This window comes from Bos indicus, chromosome 10 (genome assembly GCF_029378745.1).
Source record: "Bos indicus isolate NIAB-ARS_2022 breed Sahiwal x Tharparkar chromosome 10, NIAB-ARS_B.indTharparkar_mat_pri_1.0, whole genome shotgun sequence".
NCBI classification, from domain to species: domain Eukaryota; kingdom Metazoa; phylum Chordata; class Mammalia; order Artiodactyla; family Bovidae; genus Bos; species Bos indicus.
In genome coordinates, this window is record NC_091769.1 from 52,627,770 (window position 1) to 52,648,359 (window position 20,590).

General features: G+C 44.1%; 1 protein-coding gene across 2 annotated transcripts in view; it reads right to left on the bottom strand.

Annotated features, from left to right (window-relative positions):
* CGNL1 (cingulin like 1) overlaps positions 1 to 20,590 on the bottom strand; it is a 170,208-nt gene that overhangs the window by 43,891 nt on the left and 105,727 nt on the right. The window lies entirely within an intron of this gene.

The following is a 20,590-nucleotide window of genomic DNA, read 5'->3' on the forward strand; positions in this document are numbered from 1 at the left end:
AAAGGAGGAGAGACTACTCATTACCAAAACCCTAAATATTTTCAAGGAAGAGTTGATTCCAAAGCCGGAGTAGCAGAAGTAAGTATTCAGTTTCCTTTTATTAGATGATGTGGGTTCTGGGTTAGACTCAGCTAATAATTTACTATATGATGACTTCAGGCAAGTCATTTAATTTCCATCCGTCTTCAGGCTCCTCCTCTGTGACACGAACTGGTCAGTCTAGCTAATTTCAGTGTCTCTGCCAGATCAAAAGTCTGGGATTCTAGAATGAACCAGAAGAAACTGGGCAGCATTAGGCAACCATTAAATGAAGAATTTCAGAGGTTTTACCCCTACAACTTAAATTTCAAATGCTGATGCTGTTTGCTTAACTCAGATGGTTTTTTATTTTTTTTAAACCAATGTCCTTGTCACGGTGTCTAGAGCTAAGGACAACATCTGAACACCAACTTCCTGCCATGGAACTAAGCATTGCTCTCTCCACAGTCACCAAATTGCCAGAGCTCACTGAGCTGAAAAGTTATCATGCTTAATGAAGATTTTGTTTACATCCTATTTCTTTTGTTGTCCTGATGGTGATTCTCCTGCTTACAAAGCCACCAAAAATAAACTCCCTTTTAATCATACTCAAATACCCAGTTTTTTTCTATAACCTGGTGATTATATAGGCTAAAAGTATCATTGGTTTCTTCACAATGTCCTTGTGAAGTAAATCAATACATTTCCCTTTAAATGGTTAAGAAACCAGAAAGATTTACTCTCAGGGTGGCCTGCGATTCAGACAGAGGTTCAAGACAAAAACCGGGCTAATAAAATGTCCCATGCCTGCTCACAGAATCCATTTGACAAAGGTTATCATTTAAGCCACACAACAAACCTATATTCCTACTGGAGTAAAAATACCTAGGATAAAAATACTCTGCACACAAATAGGCCAAGTAATTTCTCCAAGAGACAACATGCTCAATAATAGTTCAGGCCTTGACATAAAATGTGATTCCACCAACATGAAACACTTACGACAGGCAGATCCACAGAGAAAGGAAATAGACTTGTAGTTGCCAAGAGACAGGGAAGGAGGGAGTTTGGATGTAAGGGGCTTTGTCTGGGGGAGATGGACTTGTTTTGGACTTAAGACAGTGGTGATGGTTGCGCAACCAGTGAACTGTACACTTTAAAATGCTGAAAACCGTGAATTTTACATTATGTGAATGCTATCGCTAAAAACAAAACAGGAGGTCAGGCCTGGGGGCTGGCGACCTGATCTGGCCCTACTTGTTTCACTCTCAGTCCTGGTATTCCCCATTGTGCTAATAATGAATGGAGACGTTATGCCAGGCGCGCAGCAATGTTTCAGGCACACAGTACAATGACGACAATTGATGACCACTACATATAAGGTCATGTAGACCAAAGCCACAAACCAGGATTGCACCCAGCCCTCTGACTCCTGTCTCTGATCTCTGCTACTTGCTACCAGCTTCTTCTGAGTGGGGGCAGCATCTTTAGGGGGAATCCCCATAGTCAGCAAGAGACGGGAAAAGGCAGATGTACCCCTGCCAGCCAGGGGCTTCAGCACCAGGAAAACCACATTGCAAGAACTTCTCTGGGACTTCCCTGGTGGTCCAGTGGTTAAGAATTCACTTTCCAATGCAGGGGACATGGGTTCAGTCCCTGCCCTGGGAAGATCTGATATACCACAGGGCAACAAAGCTTATGTGCTGCAATTACTGAAGCCCGAGCAACCACAGCCCATGCTCCACAATAAGAGAAGCCATCGTCGTGAGAAAGCCACACACTGCAACTAGAGAACAGTCCCTGCTCGCCACAGCGAGAGAAAGCCTGTGTGCCGCAATGATCTGCACACAGGCTTTAATGTGTATTTATGGCCAGCATGGCCATAAATAAAATTTGTAAAACAAAAAACCTTTTTTAAAAGAAGAGCTTCTCTGAAACTTAGGTTACAGATTTTTAATTATGCTTCAGCTATTTTTTTTTTTTTTTTGGTACACCATTCCCTAAAAACCCTTACAAAAATTTCCCCAATGTCCTTGGTTCATCTTGGTGTCCAGGAGATTAAAACAGCCTCAGATCACAGCTGTTAAGACACCATCTCCCCCTCACCATGAGGGTCACAGTCAATGCTAATCTTGGGACCAGCACGTGAAAGTTCTGTTTATAGAACCCAACATTCCCCGCCAAGTGCCGTGAGCCCCTCACGGGGCCACCGGCTAGCAGAAGGGACTCCACCCCGACAAAGTCGTTAAGTCCAGAGCTCTGCAACACCAGGAAAATACTAGGAGGCGGGGTCAGGGAAAAAGCAGGGGTTAGACACCTGGATAGATTGACTTCATCACCCACAGACCAAACAGCTTCACAAATGGTTAACATCAGGTTGCTGTCAGGACACACCTCCAACAGGTTGAACAGGATTTCTGAAGACAGAAGATAAACAAGCAAGTTCTTCAGGGCACTGCCCACTGGGGAGCTTTGGGGACCCCTCCAAGATAAACCAAGGCTCGATCTGGAAGCCAACAGGCCTTAATCAAGCCCACAGGTCTACGCAGTTTCCTTCTCAGAAATCTTATTTGGGAAAGCGGATCCTTCAATTTTCCCATAGTGGCTGCTGCGGTATTTCCATTAGTGCTGAAACAATCAACCCTAAGTGGTAGAAATCATTCCATTTAAAAAATTTAAAGAGAAATTCTGAGACCAAGAACTCTCAATCTGATGACCATTCTCCTTAGTGCCTCTTTGCACTCCAAATGAGACCAACTTTCACACAGAGAATTGTCAACTTTTTCCTTCCTCCCTCTGCCGCCATGGCTGCAGGAACAATGATAAAAGGGGCTGGAGAAAGAAAATCAGGACTGACCTCATGTTTGGAATGGAAGAGGCTGGACCAATACTATCAGCATGCTTTTGAGGCTGGTTCCCACCATCTCCAGGGTTAAGACATACAATAAGGGTGACCTTTATTTCCTCCTTCAAAGATGTAGTTGTTTCCTGTGACAGCTGAGCAGACTGGTCTCTCGCAAAGCCCATACATGGTCTCCAGCCCCTTCCCTACAGGCCAGTCTGCAGGGGTTAGCAGCTAGCTCTAACTGCCAGGCAAAGGGAACAGAGCCAGAAATACTGATAGCAATGTCCTAATCAAGGGGTGGTCACTTGGCCACTTTGTTTCTCAGAACTACAGTTCAGTTTTCTTTAAAAACAGGAGTGGTGTTACGGGTCCATTCACTGCATGGATAAAGAAAAATGAAAGAAGATAGTGCCGAGTGTCAGAACACTAGCCACTGTATGTACAACAAATGGTGTCCAGGAAGGAATTAATATGTGCCACCCAGATACAGAGCATGCACTGCTGGCTTCCTCCCAGGCACAAGCCCTGGAGGAGGCATGGTGACTCTTTGGCCTCCATCCCCTTGAACTAATTGTTTCCCAGCCATGGCTGCTGATAGGACTTTTACTCAGTCCCTCTGCTTCTGAATAAAAGAGGAAGTAAACATCACCTATCCTCTCAGAAGAGCCAGGAGAGACAGAGGGGAGGCATGAAGTCAAGCCCCATCAAAGACCTACCCCACGACTGCTTGAGGGCCATGTCCCATTGTTTGTGGGGTTTTTTTAAAGGCCATTTGGGGCACCTACCATTGAGGCCCCATAAATCACCATGGTGGGTACTCATTGTGCTTTGAGCCTCCAGGCCTCTGTACAATAGTGCTTGCCTGTCTTCCTGAAGTCTGATGTGGCCATACAACTAGCTCTGGCCAATGCAATGTGAGGGCAAGTAACAGGTCTCACATGCAGGCCACTTAGTGATTCACCACCCACTCCTCCCACTGCTGCACCCCAAAGAGACGGAGGGGCTGCAACAAGGAAACAGCATGGTTTCTAGCATCAGGTAGTCTTGGGTTCAAATCTTGACTCAGCCACCTACAAGCCACACACTCCGAGCCAGTCAGTTACCCTTTACTGAGCTTCACCTCCCTTGGAAACAGCAATCACATCACTCACCAAGCAGCAGCATGGGTGGGCGGTGGGGCTGGGGGAGCTGCCAGGAGTGAATGTGAAAAGTGAAGCACGTGGCCAGGCAGACAGAGGGCTCTAAAGAAACAGCAGTGACTGTCGTGACCCTCATCGTTATCGTCACCCTGCTTCAGTCACTAACCAGATGTGGAACTAGAGCCTCTGCTTCCCACTGTGCAAACAGGGACTAACGCTGTGTCCACTCTCAGGGTGGCTGCAAGCACCCGTGAGCATCCATGGGAGCCGCCACCGGGATGCAGGCACAAGGGGCAGCCACTCAGGAAGTGGGCTACCAGCCTCCCCGTACTCTAAGCCCTTTATCCTGCCTGTCCTCAGCAAGTCTTGAGCAGCAAGGGCCGATGACACTGCACCCCACACAGGGCCCAGTCCTCGACTGGCCTTCCACCCTGGGCTCGAGGTTGTCCTCCACACCCCATCTGACCAGACGCCTGTCTCCCACCCCCAGTCAAGGCACTGGTTGCAACTTCCTGGGCCACAAGCACTGCTCTGCAAGGGACTCTGGGGGACCTGGCACCCCAACCAGACCCCTGAGATAACCGCACCAGCCTGGATGATCCACCATTTGAGAGGCGCCCTTGGATATAATGTGCAGAGATCTAGCCTATCCCTGACTGACTCATTGGACATGAGTGTGAGCAAACTCCGAAAGACAGTGAAGGACAGGGAAGCCTGGTGTGCTGCATGCCATGGGCTCAAAAAGAGTTAGACACAACTTATGGCATCCATATGGCAGATGAAGTTTCCTTCTCTCTCTGGCCTACCAAAGTTTGTATTTCTCCAGGTAAGTTCAAATAGACTTGGATATTCATTTGCTCATTTATATTTTACTTATTGAGTGGTAGGATGTCAGTGCTATTTGGGACACCAAGTTTCTCTGGTTCAAACCCTAATCTGAATTTCCAGGATACCACGCTCCCGCCAATCTCTCTCCACCCTCACCATATCGCTGATAGATAAGCAGACATCCAGCCTCTGCTTCCTGGGGCTGGAAACCCACTACCTCACAAAACAAGCCTTTCCATCTTCTCCAGCTCCCAGCCATGGAAACATCTCCATCATGCTGAGCTGCTATCTGCATTTCTGCAATGTCACTGGGACCAACCCGGAAGGGCATGGTCCTTCCTCCAAATCTCAGCTTCTCAAACACTTAAAGCCCTCCTACCTCCTTACATCATCTTAGCTTGTCCTTTCTTCTTTAGGCTAAATTTTCAAAGGTTATTCTTCACCCACTGGGGTGCAGTACCAAGTACTCTTTGTAAATGTGGGGCCCAGAACCAAAACAATACTCCTGAAGAGTCTTGCCAACTGTCGTCTTGATTTACTATGTGCCCCAGCTCCCGAGACAAAGTCTCCTAGTAAATAAAATAGAGCCTCACAGGGATGTGTCTGTATGGAGACCCAGAGGAAACCTGGTTCCTGAACTCAAAAGAAGAAAAAAAGAAAGCTTTGGCCACCTCGAGTTAGATATCCATTAGACCCTTCCCAGGACCTGCCCTGTAAGTGCTACTGCAGGGATCAAAGGAGACAGTATAGGGATCATGGCCAGGATCCTCCTGTTCCCATCCTTTCTTCAGCTGCCAGCTCCTTTCCACTTCTCCCCCTCTGCTGCCAGAGTATCCCCAACATCCCTCTGACTCTCACGCATTTCTCAGATAGCTCTAGGAGCTCACCCTGTTGCCTCAAGCCCATTCTCTTTGCTGCTAAGTTGGAGCTTAACTTCTCTGAGGAAAAAAAAGAAAGTCTTTTTCCTCCCACATTTCTCTTCCATCATAGCCCATCCCATTCCAGGGCTGCGCTTGGGGGACTAGACCCTATTTCCCACTGGCCCCGGGGAAGCTGCCGTTGCATCCCACAGGACAAGGCTCTTGGCCAGGCAGGCAGAACAACATCTACTGAGCACTCGCTCTATGCTGGGCACTATGCCCACCCCATGGGCATCTCAGCTAGTCTTAAGTTACCCCCCTCCCTCCTACTCTTCCCACAAGAAATGCTGTTTTTGTTTGTTTTTATACTTTTTTGACCTCACTGCACGGCATGTGGGATCTTAGCTCCCCAACCAGGGATTGAGCCAACACCCCTTGCATTGGAAATGCAGAGTCTTAACCACTGGACCACCAGGGAAGCCCCAGGTACTGTTAAATTCTTTGATTACAGGTGAGGAAACGGAGACACTAAGAGGTTAAGTAACTTGCTCCATTCTCAGGGCCAGTAAGCGGCAGGGCCAGGCACAATCCCAGACAACCTGACTTGAGAGCTCAGCAGACCAACCACCAGCCACCAAGCTCCTCACAGTCAGAACTTGCCTCTCCATTGGCCCTCCCTGCCCAGCCAGTGCTTGGCACACGGGACACTCACAATTCAACTTTATTGAATTAACTGGCTCTATGCGTTTTAAGTGTCCAAGTCTATTTGAATGGTTATCCAACGATAGCCACCCAATGCACACACTGCCCACAGCACATTTATTTGATATTATTTTATTGTCAACACACACCATTTCCAGTATCATGAGCCAGATCAACTTTTGTTATCTGGCCTGAGAACCTAACCTCAATTTAGAACAATGTCTCCATGAGAAAGTTCTATCAACTTCCAAACACCCTATCTAAAAATAAATTCTTAGCACCCTCCTTTCCTAAATTGAGTCCGCAATTAACAGGTTCCTTCATTAGGTGCTGTTTACCTTTGCATTGCTAAGTGGGCTGTCCTGCCTGAAGCCGGCCTCGCTTTGCTGCATCTCGGCCTCAGAAAAGATGCCTGAATTGCAAAGCGATGTGTGAATTGGACACTCACTTTTTTTTTTTTTTTTTTAAACAAAGGCCTCATTTTCAATCCAAATTTTCACAAAATTCTAGTTCTCTGAAGGCAAAAGTTCTTACTTAACCCGATAAATGACTGTCCTAACGAATGAATTTTCAGTCCCCTGAGACAGCTGGAATTATTCAGCTTAGGGGAAACGTGACACATGCTCTAGCCACTCATTTTCCAGATGAGCAAACCAGGGTCTGGAGAGGTTAAATGACTTGTTCAAAGTCACACAGTGCAATCTCAGCTGTGGCGAGAACTTGATGGACTTAAATTTAACCACCTCATCAGACATTATCTGTTAACCCTAAGTAATGCCTCTCCTGTTCCCTGACAATAATAACACAATTCCAAACGCACACCTGCTCATCCAGCTCTGCTTGGGAACCCAAGGACTCCAGGGGACTCCTTGTGCTTATCTGGCCTCAGGAAAACACAGAAGAGACTCTCAGCTTTCTGCTGCTGACAGTGGCTGCCTGCCACGGGGAAAGGGTGTGAGGGAAAACAGCTTACATTTCCTTCTCGACCTGAAAGATGCGTTTCCCGTTCCTACTCTGACACCCAAGTCCAGAGCCTCATCTATTCCATTCTAGAAAGAGAGGATACCCAGTTCTAATACATACCTCACCACTTGATTATTCACATCAGGTCCTCCAGAACAATGTGGCCAAGGTGATACCTCCATCACAACCCATCTTAGCTCAGAGTCCAGAATGACGCCCAACATGTAACAACAAAATGAATTCAAACTCCTAGTCTGGCCTCCAAAACCTTTCTATACTGACTTCGATCTATGTATTCAATGTGCTTTTGTCCAAATCTTCAAACTTTGTGGCCAACGGTTCTCTTTTTATACTGTCAAGTTCATTCCCAATTACAGGCCTTTGTAGAGTATCCAGAACCCTCTGTGGAAAGTATCCTGCAAAAAAGAATTATATGACACAGCATTTCCCAGAAAGCATTCTATAAAACAAAAGAATTGTGGAAGATCTTTAAAAAAAAATAATTTTGTGGTCATATAATTCTGAGAAATTCTTAAAGCCAAGTCTTGTCTTAGAGAGTCATAATCCACAATCAGCCTAAGCAGTAGAGGTTCTGAGAAGTCCTATAACAGGAAAAGCCATTTAACTTTACCCCAAGAGTTCCCAATTTATCTCAGACCTAGCCTCCATTCTCCACCTCCGCTGCCACCACACCAGTCCAAGCTGCCAGCGTTCCTTCCTGGACAACAGCAGAAGCCTCCTCGCTCGTCTACCTCCTCCCCTCTTCCACCCTCTTCAATTCAGTCCCCACACACTAAGGCAGGAGGGAAGAGTCTAAATCCCAAATCAGGTCACGTCCACTCTTGCTGAAATATGTTGATGGCTTTTCCTGTGCTCTTGAGGCAAAGACAACAAACCTCTGACCCCCGTCCACAGGGCTAACATGGTCTACCTACCTTCCCAACGCTATCACATCCCACGCTTCTCCTCACTCAACCCATCCTTCCACTGGCCTTTTCATGTTTCTTCCTATGCCTTCTTCCCGCACACCCCAGGGCCTTTGCGCATCCGCCTGGAAGACTCTGCCTCTGACTCTCCACTTCATGAGCTCCTGCTCATGCCAATCACCACCTTCTCAAGGAAACAGTCCCTGACCTTCCAAGACTAGGTCAAATCCCAGTCCCCCTCTTGCATGAACCTTTGTATTTTGTACATGAACCTTTGTATTTTGTACATGAACTTTGCAAGTAATTTGTATTTACTCATATGACTTTTTCCTTTAAATCTTCTTCCACTAGACTAAAAACTTTCTGAAGGCAAGGGAACAAATGTCCAGTTTTGCTCACTAGCTTTAACAAGTAAATAATCAAATACACACACACAAACACCACTCAAACAATCAACCCAAAGTATGAGCAACCTATGCGAAAATGAAAAAAAGAAAGCATAATACAATATATTCCACAAAGGATATATAAACCAAGTGGTCTGGGAGAGGAGGCAAGGGAGCCTTAACTGGTGAGATGGGCAAAGCTGCCAAGTGCTGGGTGCCAAGAAGAGAAGGGAAGGGAAAGGCAGAGCAGAGAGAAAACACAGCACCTGCCAAGGTGCAGAAGCTCAGAAGGGCCGGTTGCTTCCGGGTAGATTCTGCTGTACAACTAGACCAACTCCCCCATGTGTGATCCTCAAGGGAGGGGAAAAGATCTTTTCAACTCTCCCCTCCAGCAGGAGAGGCAGTGCACTGGGGGCCCAGAAGGGTCTGCCAAGTGGGAAGGAGCGCCCCCTTGTGTATCACTTGTGTTCTCTGCATGGCGGTCATCCTCAGAGCCACCTTCCCCATGTGCGAGGGCAGCTGCCCAGCCCACACATTCAGTGCATCGTGGTCTTGACACTAAAGCCACTACATACAGATCCTGTGGGGTCTGCCCCTCTACCCAGCCTATACCCTAACCCTCTGCTCCTGCGGAACTACCCCATCACTGGAAACCACAGGCCTCTCATTAACCCCACTCTGCAGTTAGCCACAGAGTGTCCCCAATGACACTCCTAGGGAGGCTGAATAAGCAGCTGAGATGAAGACCGTGGAGTCACCCAGGATCCTTTTCTGGGGCTTTGACTTCGCTGGATCAAAGCTGAAGCAGGGGTATGTGTGTCTTTATTCCCCTCCCCTGCAACAGGCAAACACACACCAGACCCAGACCCAGACGCTTCTCCCAGAGTTTGTTTTAGCCAGAGGAATCCTGTCAGGTACCACCCGCCCCCCATCCCCCCAACCTAACCAGGCCTGTTCTTTGTTCCACAAAACAAACAACTAGTTCCTGCCGCCGGGGCCAACCAGGCGCACGCACACAGGAGCAAACAAAGAGGCCTCTTGCCCAAGACTTCCTTTCCTGTTGGCCTGACTGGTCACTAGTGCCCTTTGTTTGAAGTCACCAGATGTGCCAGGCACCCTCAGGGACCTGCAGCAGCTAGGAATCTCACTCCCTGACCTTCTATTTCCACTGCCACCCTCCCGACACCCAACCCAGTAGGATAGGGGTAGGAGGTGCAGCTCTTCTGCAGCTCTGTTCTGATGGGTGCCCAAGATGGTCCTTCTGCCTAGCCCCTCACCCTTCTCTCCTTCCTGGCCTGAGACCATCACCCAGCCCGTCTCCACTGTGACAACTGTGCTGCCAACCATCGTGTTTCACCCCCACCTCAGCTCTGAGGCCCTGTCATTATCCCCATTTTACTGACATGAAAACTGAGGCTTAGACTCGCCTCAAATCACATGGCTGGGTCCAAACAGTGTCTATCCAGCTCCACAGCCCAGGGAGCCCACCTGTCTTACAGGTCTTGGTAATTCCTTCACAAGAGAGACCTGTTAGGCAGTGGAAGGCTGTACTCAACCCAATATCGAGTAAAGCATGAATCTCTACCTGGCCAGTAGACAAGTCTACTGATAATTAGAACAATTCTACTGGAAAGAGTCACATTTTGGTTTGAAGAGCCTACACAGAAGGTAACACGGTGGTTTGGGTTTGTTTTTATTTGACATACTTGTCGTCTTCATGAGCACATCCAGCTGCCCTTCACAAAAAACTTGCGATATTTTCCCTGGAAACACATACTTCCCTCCTCGTCTTTCACTCATTTATCTTATCTTCACTCCCCAGAGTTCACGAGGCTCCATTCCACAGTCACTCCTGGTTATCAGTTTTGTTTTTACAAGCAGCATTTATCTGGATTGCTAAGGCATTCTTGGCTTTTTAGAAATATGCTTTCATTTTTCTTGTCAACTAGTCACTTTATATGCTTCCAAAGTCATGCCTCCAAATGAACGTAACTGCCTTCTTCATATCTTCACCCTTCACTTGGCGTCAACCAAAGATACAATGAACTGGGACACTAATGCTTTATGAAAGTCAATCTACACCAAGAAAAATAATGCTAGTCCTCAGCCAAATCAAGTTATACTTTCCAAGACAATGTGGATTCGTTTAATGCTCCTACTTGGTGTTTATAAGTAACTCCCCAAAGTTGTTTATAAACAATTTCATATACAAAACCCCCAAATGGGAGAGTGGCTATACCTCTATTCTCATAGACAAGCCAATAGCCCCTCGGGCTGATGTTTATTATCATCCTTTCCTCTCTCCTAGGTGGTGGTCCCAGGTCAAAAGAGCAAAATAAGGCTGCTTTTCAGAGTCACCATAGATAACAAATTAGAAATTCAGGTTTTATGATGCTTGATTTTAAAGAAACCCCCAAGTAACAGGCAGGAGGAATTCTTGTCATGGAAGGGAGGGAGGGCTTCTATTAAGACAGGTCAAAACATCCTTGAGGTCTGAGAAGTAGCAGAAGTTTCAGTCAATGCATCTTACCATCCACAAGGAAGCTGGTAATGAGGCCAACACAGGGAAGACTTGGAGCTGACTGAGAAAGCAAGAAGACAGACTTCCCTGATGGCCTGGTGGTTAAGACTCTGAGCTCCCAAAGCAGGGGGCAAATATTCGATTCCTGGTTGGGGTACTAAGATCCGCATACCGCACAAAGAGGCCAAAAAAAAGGAAACAAGAAGAATACTGATATAGTGCAAATCAATTGCTGACAGCTGATTTCAGGGGGTCACACAGGCGAGCTATTTCAGTAACCTCTAAGGAGAAACTTCCTGAAAAAACTACAGGAAAAGTCCAGGGTTCACTGACCCACAGGGTATCACCAAGTTACATGAACAGATCCTCTAGACTTCAAAGCCCCCAGAAATGTGAGGAAAAATAAAACAAGAGCCTGTCTTGGAGGAGTTTCAAGGTGATAAAAATTCTCTTCACAATTTCTGTCAAAAGGGCAACAAATCCCTAAGGGAAGAGCAAAGAGAAAGCTACTGAGTCCAGAGCAGAGGAGCTCCCTTCCAGCTCTACAGCGAGTTCTGCATAAGGAGCACATGGAGACATTTAGAGGGATGGCAGACTCGCCAGGGCCTGGGCTCACGCCCAGACACTCACAATTCCAGGAACACCCTTGGCCACAGTCTGCTGGGTGGGATACCAGCTGAATACTGTGCACTCTCACAAGCTGAAGGGGCTCGGGAATGAATAGAGAAAGACACACTGCAGTTGTTCTGGGGTGGAAAATGTACCATGCACCAGTTTGCAATCCGTCTAAAAGGAAGAACCAGGCCCACTTAGTCCCACACGGAAAGAACAGAAAGTTCATGGGATTGGGTCCTTTCCCAAAATAAAAGCCATCCTTCCTAATGCTTTTGAATTTTCTATTTTTAATGGCCTGATCGTATAGGAGCAGTTTATTATAAGCCACTCACAAGGGAAGGGTGTTAAGTGCTGAAACCAGGTGCCAAGGGGAAAAAAGGACCAAGAGACAGGGTGGTGGCAGAGGTGGGCTCTTTCACACCCTGGATTTCAACAGAGCTGCAGCAGAGAGCTACAGATGCGGCAAGAAGACAGAGAATTCTCCATGTTTCCATCATCAGTAAAGCTTTCTGGCCTCCAATTCAGAACACAGGTCCTTCCCATTCCCTCCAGCTCACTTGCACACTATCCAGTTATCAAAAAACATAGGATGACTACGCCTTTAAAACGAGTCACCAGATGAGCTCATCATTATAGTAGGCTCATCTAATGAAACATTTTCAAAGGGCAAGACCACAGGCATATAAAAATGATAGTCTTTGGACCCCATGTTCTCTTGCCTTGTGAACCTGATTTTCTAAGTGATTTTCAGGCTGATACCCCCAATTAGTATTCTGGCATTTCTCTCTGGGTGATTACTATTTGTACTACTCTTCTGAGTACTGTGGGATACAACAGGGGCATATGACCTCGTCCACCACCTGCACACAATTAGGAGAGAGGCCTGGGTTTCTTGGGATGGAGATCATGTCTCATTTACCTTCTCACCTCCAGTACCTTGACCTATATGCAACTGGAGCTCAATAAATACTTGCTGTTTGCCGAAAACCACTGAGTCGGGAAAGTTATCAAGTGCCTATTATAACCACAGCAGTTGAACTCTCTGAATCCATGAAATGGTAGTTTGGAGGATGCTAAAGTGTGACAGCATGTTGCTCCAATGTTCATAGCAGCACTACTCACAATAGCTAAGAAATGGAAGCAACCTAATTATCCACTGACGGATGGATGGATGGATGAAGACAATGTGGTACATATACACAACGGAATAACTATTCAGCCATAAAAAAAAAAAAAAAAAAAGCCATTTGCAGCAACATGGACGGACCCAGAGATGGCCATACTCAAGAAAGAGGAAGACAAATATCGTAAGATATAACTTATATGCAGAATCTAAAACATAACACAAACTGGTTTACAAAACAGAAACAGACACACAGACAGAAAACAAACTTATAGTTACCAAAAGGGTGTGTGAGAGGGATAAATTAGGAATTCTGGATGAGCAGATAGAAACTACTATATATAAAATATATAAACAACAAGGTCCTATTGTATTATATTCAGTATCTTCTAATAAATCATAATGGAAAAAAGAATGGAATACATATAACTGAATTGCTTTGCTGTACTCCAGAAACACAACATTGTAACTCAACTATACTTCAATTAAAAATTTTTTTTTTCAAATGAAGTCTGACAGTATGTTGACTTAATACACATGAGTGTATCTACGGACTTTAGGGTCATCTCTAATTCCTACTCAGCCTTGGATCCTGCATTCCAAACATATAAAAGAAGAAGAAAAAAGAGATGTCGTTTATCTCTTTTCAGTTTAATCAAGTTGATTTTTAAACTGGTATTCCTCCCTGTTGAGGCCATTTTGAACTTCAGGTCTACCATTCAGCAGTGGGCTCTCTCTTCCTGCTGGGGGTCACCTACAGAACCAGATGAGTATGCTTTCAGTGTCTTTTTCATGGAAAATAAGTTACTGGGACTGGGCCAAGAATCTTGCTGTCCATCACTGGAAAATTCTTCCCAAATTGGTCGGTAACCCCAATCCCCTTGCTTAGTAACCCTGTCAAAAAGAAGAAAGCATGATTTGAATAATACTGAATGAGTTTTTTTCTGACTTCCATATCTTTCTTCAGCTGTTTTGTGACCATATCTTTATTCAGCTGTTATGTGAACTTTTAATATTTTCTAAAGAAGGACAAGAGAATCAATGTGACTGAACTTTATCACCTGCAAATTTTATTCACGGCAAACTTAAAACCATGCACTCATCATTAAAAGCATTAGTTTCAAACCAATATTCTTGCTGTCCTCACCTTGTTTATTCCTGAGATCTAACCAGATGTCAGAATCGTGAATACTCATGTGTCTATATAGGGCGGCTTGATGAGGCCCCATTTCCCACCAATACAAGAGGACAGATGTGCTCCCATAATTCTCAATAAGGAAATGAAATACCCAAACCCAGGGCTATTCAAGACTCCAGGGCAATGATCTGTTTGCCTGTTCAGTTCAGTTACTCAGTCGACTAGGGGACCCCATGGACTACAGCACACCAGACTTCCCTGTCCATCACCAACTCACGAAGCTTGTTCAAACTCATGTCCATCGAGTCAGTGATGCCATCCAATCATCTCATCCCCTGTTGGGCCCTTCTCCTCCTGCCCTCAAGCTTTCCCAGCATCACAATCTTTTCCAATGAGTCAGTTCTTCGCATCAGGTGGCCAAAGTATTGGAGCTTCAGCTTTAGCATCAGTCCTTCCAATGAATATTCAGGACTAATCTCCTTTAGGATGGACTGGTTGGATCACCTTGCAGTCCAAGGGACACTCAAGAGTCTTCTCCAACACCACAGTTCAAAAGCATCAATTCTTCAGCACTCAGCCTTCTTTATGGTCCAACTCTTACATCCATACATGACTACTGGAAAAACCATAGCTTTGACTAGACGGACTTTTGTTGGCAAAGTAATGTTTCTGCTTTTTAATATACTGTCTGGGTTGGTCATAGCTTTTCTCCCAAGGAGCAAGTATCTTTTAATTTCATGGCTGCAGTCACCATCTGCAGTGTTTTGGAGCCCAAGAAAATAAAATCTCTCACTGTTTCCATTGTTTCCCCACCTATTTGCCATGAAGTGATGGGACTGGATGCCATGATCTTAGTTTTTTGAATGGTGAGTTTTAACATTCCAGCTTTTCCCTCTCCTCTTTCACTAAGAGGCTCTTTAGTTCCTCTTCACTATGAGCCTGAGGACAGCATAAATGCGGGCCTGTCTGGATCTCAGCATCTACCTCCTCTCTCTGTTCAGGAAGTCTCTATAATCCCCAGGCTAGGAAAGAAACTTGGATGTCATTTTCAAAACTGTATGTCAGAAGAAAGCTTTACTTTCTCTGAGGAAATAGCTTTCTCCCTTATGGACAGCAAGTATCATAACACCAATCATATTTCTTTTTTACTCTAACCACTAAAAATCTCAGGGCCACATTTTTAATTCTCTTTCATGATCTTTAGACTACATAATTGGGCTGTCTTTTGTCCCCACTACCCCCAAGATTAACTGTATTTGAATTTATATGTCCCGTAAATTTTTTTAATAATCATATGTATTTTAATTTTATTATATATACTCTTATAAGCTGCCTCAGATTCATCCTGGGAAAAATGTCAAAGTATTAAAAAAAAAGCTGCAAACCTATTGCTCCCAGAAATCTGCCCCTCAAATGAGAACTTCGTAGCATTTCATCTTTGCCCTGTGCTATCATGTAGGAGTGGAGTATAATTTAGAATGTATATGATGTCTCTGAAGAAGTAAATAAAGTTGGGCCCACCTCATCTTTTGAGCCTCATTTTCTGGGACCACTGAGAGGGTCAATTCCTCTAGCTTATGCATTAAGAGGTACAATGGAATGCTATCCAGCCATAAAAAAGAATGAAACTTAGTTACTTGCAGCAACATGGATAGACTTGGAGGGCCTGATGTTAAGTGAAATCAGTAGACTCTGTCCAACTCTGTTGTTCTCTAAAGACAAACTAGTGAATATAGCAAAAAAAAAAACCAGATTCATAGATACAGATGAAAAAACTAATGACTACGGTTAGAAAGAGGAGGGGACTAGGTGGGAGGGGAGTGGAGGTACAAACTACCGGGTGTAAGACAGGTTCAAGGATGTATTGTCTAATATGGGGAGCATAGCCTTTATTTCGGAGAAGGCAATGGCACCCCACTCCAGTACTCTTGCCTGGAAAATCCCATGGGCGGAGGAGCCTGGTAGGCTGCAGTCCATGGGGTCGCTAAGAGTCGGGCACGACAGAGCGACTTCACTTTCACTTTTCACTTTCATGCATTGGAGATGGAAACGGCAACCCACTCCAGTGTTCTTGCCTGGAGAATCCCAGGGATGGGGGGAGCCCGGTGGGCTGCCGTCTATGGGTCGCACAGAGTCCAACACAACTGAGGCGACTTAGCAGCAGCAACAGCCTTTATTTTGCAGTAATTATAAATGAAAAGAAACTTTCAAAAATTTTAAAAAGAGGTACCTGCCTTACTACCCAGTCTCCCGGGTTCTGTATTCATCAGTCTGAGAAAGTGAAGACTCCAGATGATAAATACACTGAGCTCTTCCAGAGTAGTCATCATAACTGAGGATTTCAAAGAGTAAAAGCCTTCAGTGACGAAATAAAGTCTCTAACTAGAAAGACCTGGGAGAGAGCTGGAGGGTTAGGTTAGGGAGTAAGGGAGTTGATCTCAGTAGTACTATGTGAATCCCACTTGGGATGAACACATATTCAGAGCACTCTGAGACTGACAGGATTTCACTGTGAACCTTACTGTTCTCCAAAGTAGAAAGAAAAGGTATTTCTTTCTCATCCTGCATCGTGGCATCATCATCCAATTACAGTTCAGCCTCTGAGCTACAAAGTAGACATCTTTGAGGACAGTGACCACAGTAGCAAAGGTCGTGCACGTGAGAGACCGTGAAATACTTGCTCTTACACTCACTGCTTCATTTTATCAGTCAGTAAACATGCCTGGTCCCTCCTGCATGCCAGAGGCTGTGCATAAAGATGAACAAGGAGCTCCCAGGCTAGTAGGGCAGTGTGGTGTAACAGAGCTGCAAATGATGGGCAGTGGAGAAGGTGGTGGTGTTGGAGAAGGTTGATCAGAGTTGACTTTACAGAAGATGTACTGACTTGGGTGTCAGCAGATTTCACCAGGGAGGTTCTTTTAAATAAAATTTTAGAACAGTTTTAGATTATAGAAGAAAGTTGCTAATACAAAGTTCCCATACACTTCACACCCAGTTTCCTCTCTTATTGCATCTTACATGAGTCTGGCACATTTGTCATAATTAATGAGCCAATACTGATACATTACTATGAACAAAAATTCATACTTCATTTAGTCTTCCTTAGTCTTAATGCCCCTTTTCTGTTCAGTTCCAGCTTGGATGCCACCTATATTTAGTCATCCTGTCTCCCCAGCTTCCTCTTGGCGATGACAATTCCTCAGACTTTCCTTGGTTCTGAGGACCTTGACAGTTTGAAGAGTACTTGTCAAGTATTTGTTGAATATTCCTCAATTAGGAGGTTTCTGATATTTTTCCTCGGGATTAGACTGGGGTTGTGGATTTTGGGGAAGAAGACCACAGAGGTAAAGTGCCATCCCCATGACATCATTTGTTGTTGTTCAGTGGCTAAGTCATGTCCAATTCTTTGTGACCCTGTGAACTGCAGCATGCCAAGCTTCCCTGTCCTTCACCATCTCCCAGAGTTTGTTCATAATCATGTCTGTTGAGTCAGTGATGCCATCCAATAATCATTATCAAGGGTCTGGGCTATCCATGTGATTAATCACTAATGACATTGACCTTCATTCTCGGGCTGAGGCAGTGGTGTCAGGTTTCATCACTGACCCCAGATAAAGTTTTATTCTTCTTTCACCCTCTTTCCAAACTGTACTCTGTGGAAGGAAGTCTCCATGTACAACCCACACTTAAAAAGTGGGGAGCTAAACTCTACCTCCTTGAAAACAAAGTGCCTTTATAAATTATTTGGAATTATTATTTAAGAGAGACTTATCTATCTTTCCCCTTTTATTTATTTATTCAACCTTTTGTTTACATCAGTATGCATCCATGGCTACTCACTTTATATTTGGGGTTTTAATTCAATACGCCTTCACTGTAGTGCTCAAATCGTTGCAGCTTTGGCCACTGGGAGCTCTTTCACTCAGCTGTCTCCCTGAGCCAGACCTGCACCAGTGTGTGTGCACGTGTACATTTGAGTGTTTCTTAGCTTTCTGGCACTTACAGATATATTTTTTATAACAGAGTTTCTAAATAGTGAAGCCTGACCATGTTGACAGTATCTTCTAATATACCAGCTCCACAGAACTTAAATGTAGGAAAGGACCCAAGAGGCTGTTAATCCAGCCCCGCTTTGACAAGGAGAGAACTGAAGGTGCAGTGGAAGCAGGGCGCCTGAGGTCACACAGCTTTTTAGTGACAGCGCCATTATGAGGAACCCTTGCTCTCTACTTCTTAAGTTCATTTCCTTTTTCTTACTATTTCGAGTAACTATTGTTGCCCACTGAATGAAAGTCCAAGTCTCTCAATCTCCCCAGGTGGCTGAGTGACCTCAGTAAAGTTGCATGCAGAGCAGGGTCAAAATGTGTTTAATGCTACCTCTAGACATTCAGGGACGATGACACTCTTTTTGTTTTCTGCAACCTATCTCACTTTCCTCTCAATCTCTCACCCACCTGGGAGAGCAGTAACCCTGACCTGAACTTAGCACATAGCAGTATCTCATTCCCTTCTGGTTTGAACAGTCTCTTTAGGGTCAGCGTCTTAATTCCCTAATGTCCAGGCCTCACTGCCAAACTTGAAGTCTAGGGGTACTTGGACAGTTAAGGGTCTTGGAAAGCACAGCTGAATAGAGAGACAACAGTGCAAAGACATTCAGTGGGGCAAGAAAAGTCTCTAAAACGCAAACTCTCACGTACAGAATGGATAAAGAAGGTCCTACTGTGTAGTACAGGGAACTCCATTCAATACTGTGTAATAAACCATAATGTAAAAGAATATGAAAAACAATGTATATATGTATAACTGAATCCCTTTGCTGTACAGCAGAAATCAACACAATATTTTATATCAACTAAACTTCAATAAAATAAACTTTTTAAAAAAGTAAATGGTACTGGGACAACTGATATCTAAATGCAAAAAGAACAAAACTGACCCACTACCTCACACCATACTTGAGATTTAACTCAAAATGGAGCGCAGACTTAAATGTAACAGCTAAAACTATAAAAATTGTAATATTAAAACTACTGAATTCTTTTTTTTAGCATTTAAAATATATTTTAATACATATATCTTATATAGATACATATTTTATACATTTAGTTATACATATCTTACTATGTGCAGATATATTCACATGTACACACATGCTTCACTTTTTACAAATACTGCATGTTTTACAAATTGATATGTGACCACTGTATTATCAGTTGATGTTTACCATATTTTAGAAAAAATATTTTTAAATCAAGGTATGTACTTTTTTTTAACAAAATGCTATTGCACACTGAGTAGACTATAGCATAACATAACTTTTTTTAAACATGACTTTTATATGCAGGGGGAAACTAAAAAATTTGTGTATGACTTCTTTTATTGCCAATTTTTTTTATTGGGTCATCTGGACCCAACAAGCAATATTCCCAGTGTATACCTGTATGGGTAATCATATTTGATTAATGAATGAATCTCCAATTTGGGTCACATCACTTATTTCATTGGTTGCACTGTGCAGCTTGTGGGATCTTAGTTCCCCCATTTGGGATAGAACCCGCACACCTTGCAGGGGAAAAATGGAGTGCTAATGACTAGACCACCAGGGAATTCCCCATACCATTTAATAGTTATGAAAATGCACCATTTTCTTTCCTGGAGAATTACCCACATCCTGGTTTTGGCTGATTGTATTTTCAGTTGAAATGTGAATCTACCCTTTATATCTGCTGTGAGCTGGGAGTTGCTCTAGAAGCTTGATTATATTCTGATGCAGTAGAAGAAGAGTAAGTCATCATGATGCTGGTTTGGTCAATGGTTTCTCAGATATGATATAAGTAACAAAAGAAAAACTACATAAACTGGACATCATGAGAATTTAAAATATTTGTGCTTCAAAGGACAATATCAAGACAGTGAAAAGGCAAACCACAGAATGGGAGAAACATTTTGCAAATTATATATGTGATAAGAGACTGGTATCTAGACTATATGAAGAATTGTTAAAACAATAATAAAAAGATAATCCAACTTTTAAGAAATGGGCAAAGGATCTGAATAGATAGTTTTCCGAAGAAGATATACAAAGGGCCAATAAGCACAAGCAAAAATGCTGAATGTCATCAGCCATCAGGGAAATATCAATCAAAACCACAATGAAATACCATTTCACACCCGGCAGGATGGTTATACTCAATAAGATAAATAACAACACGTTTTGGGGAGGATATGAAGAAACTGAGACCCTCACACATTGCTGGTGGGAATGTAAAGGGACGCGACCACCTTAAAAATGAGTTTGTCAGTTCTTCAAACAACATGGTAACTCTATCTTAAATAAAGGAAAACATCTGACAACATACTTGTACATTTCATATACTCTGAAACCATATCTAAAGGTTACAGAATACGGAAGTCATTTTTCAAGAAAGGCTATCTTAAAGTTCTTTTTCCTCCATCTAGCATACCCAGCAGTATCTGAACACATTGTACCCAACTCTACTGCATCTGGGCAGAAGACATGACTTTT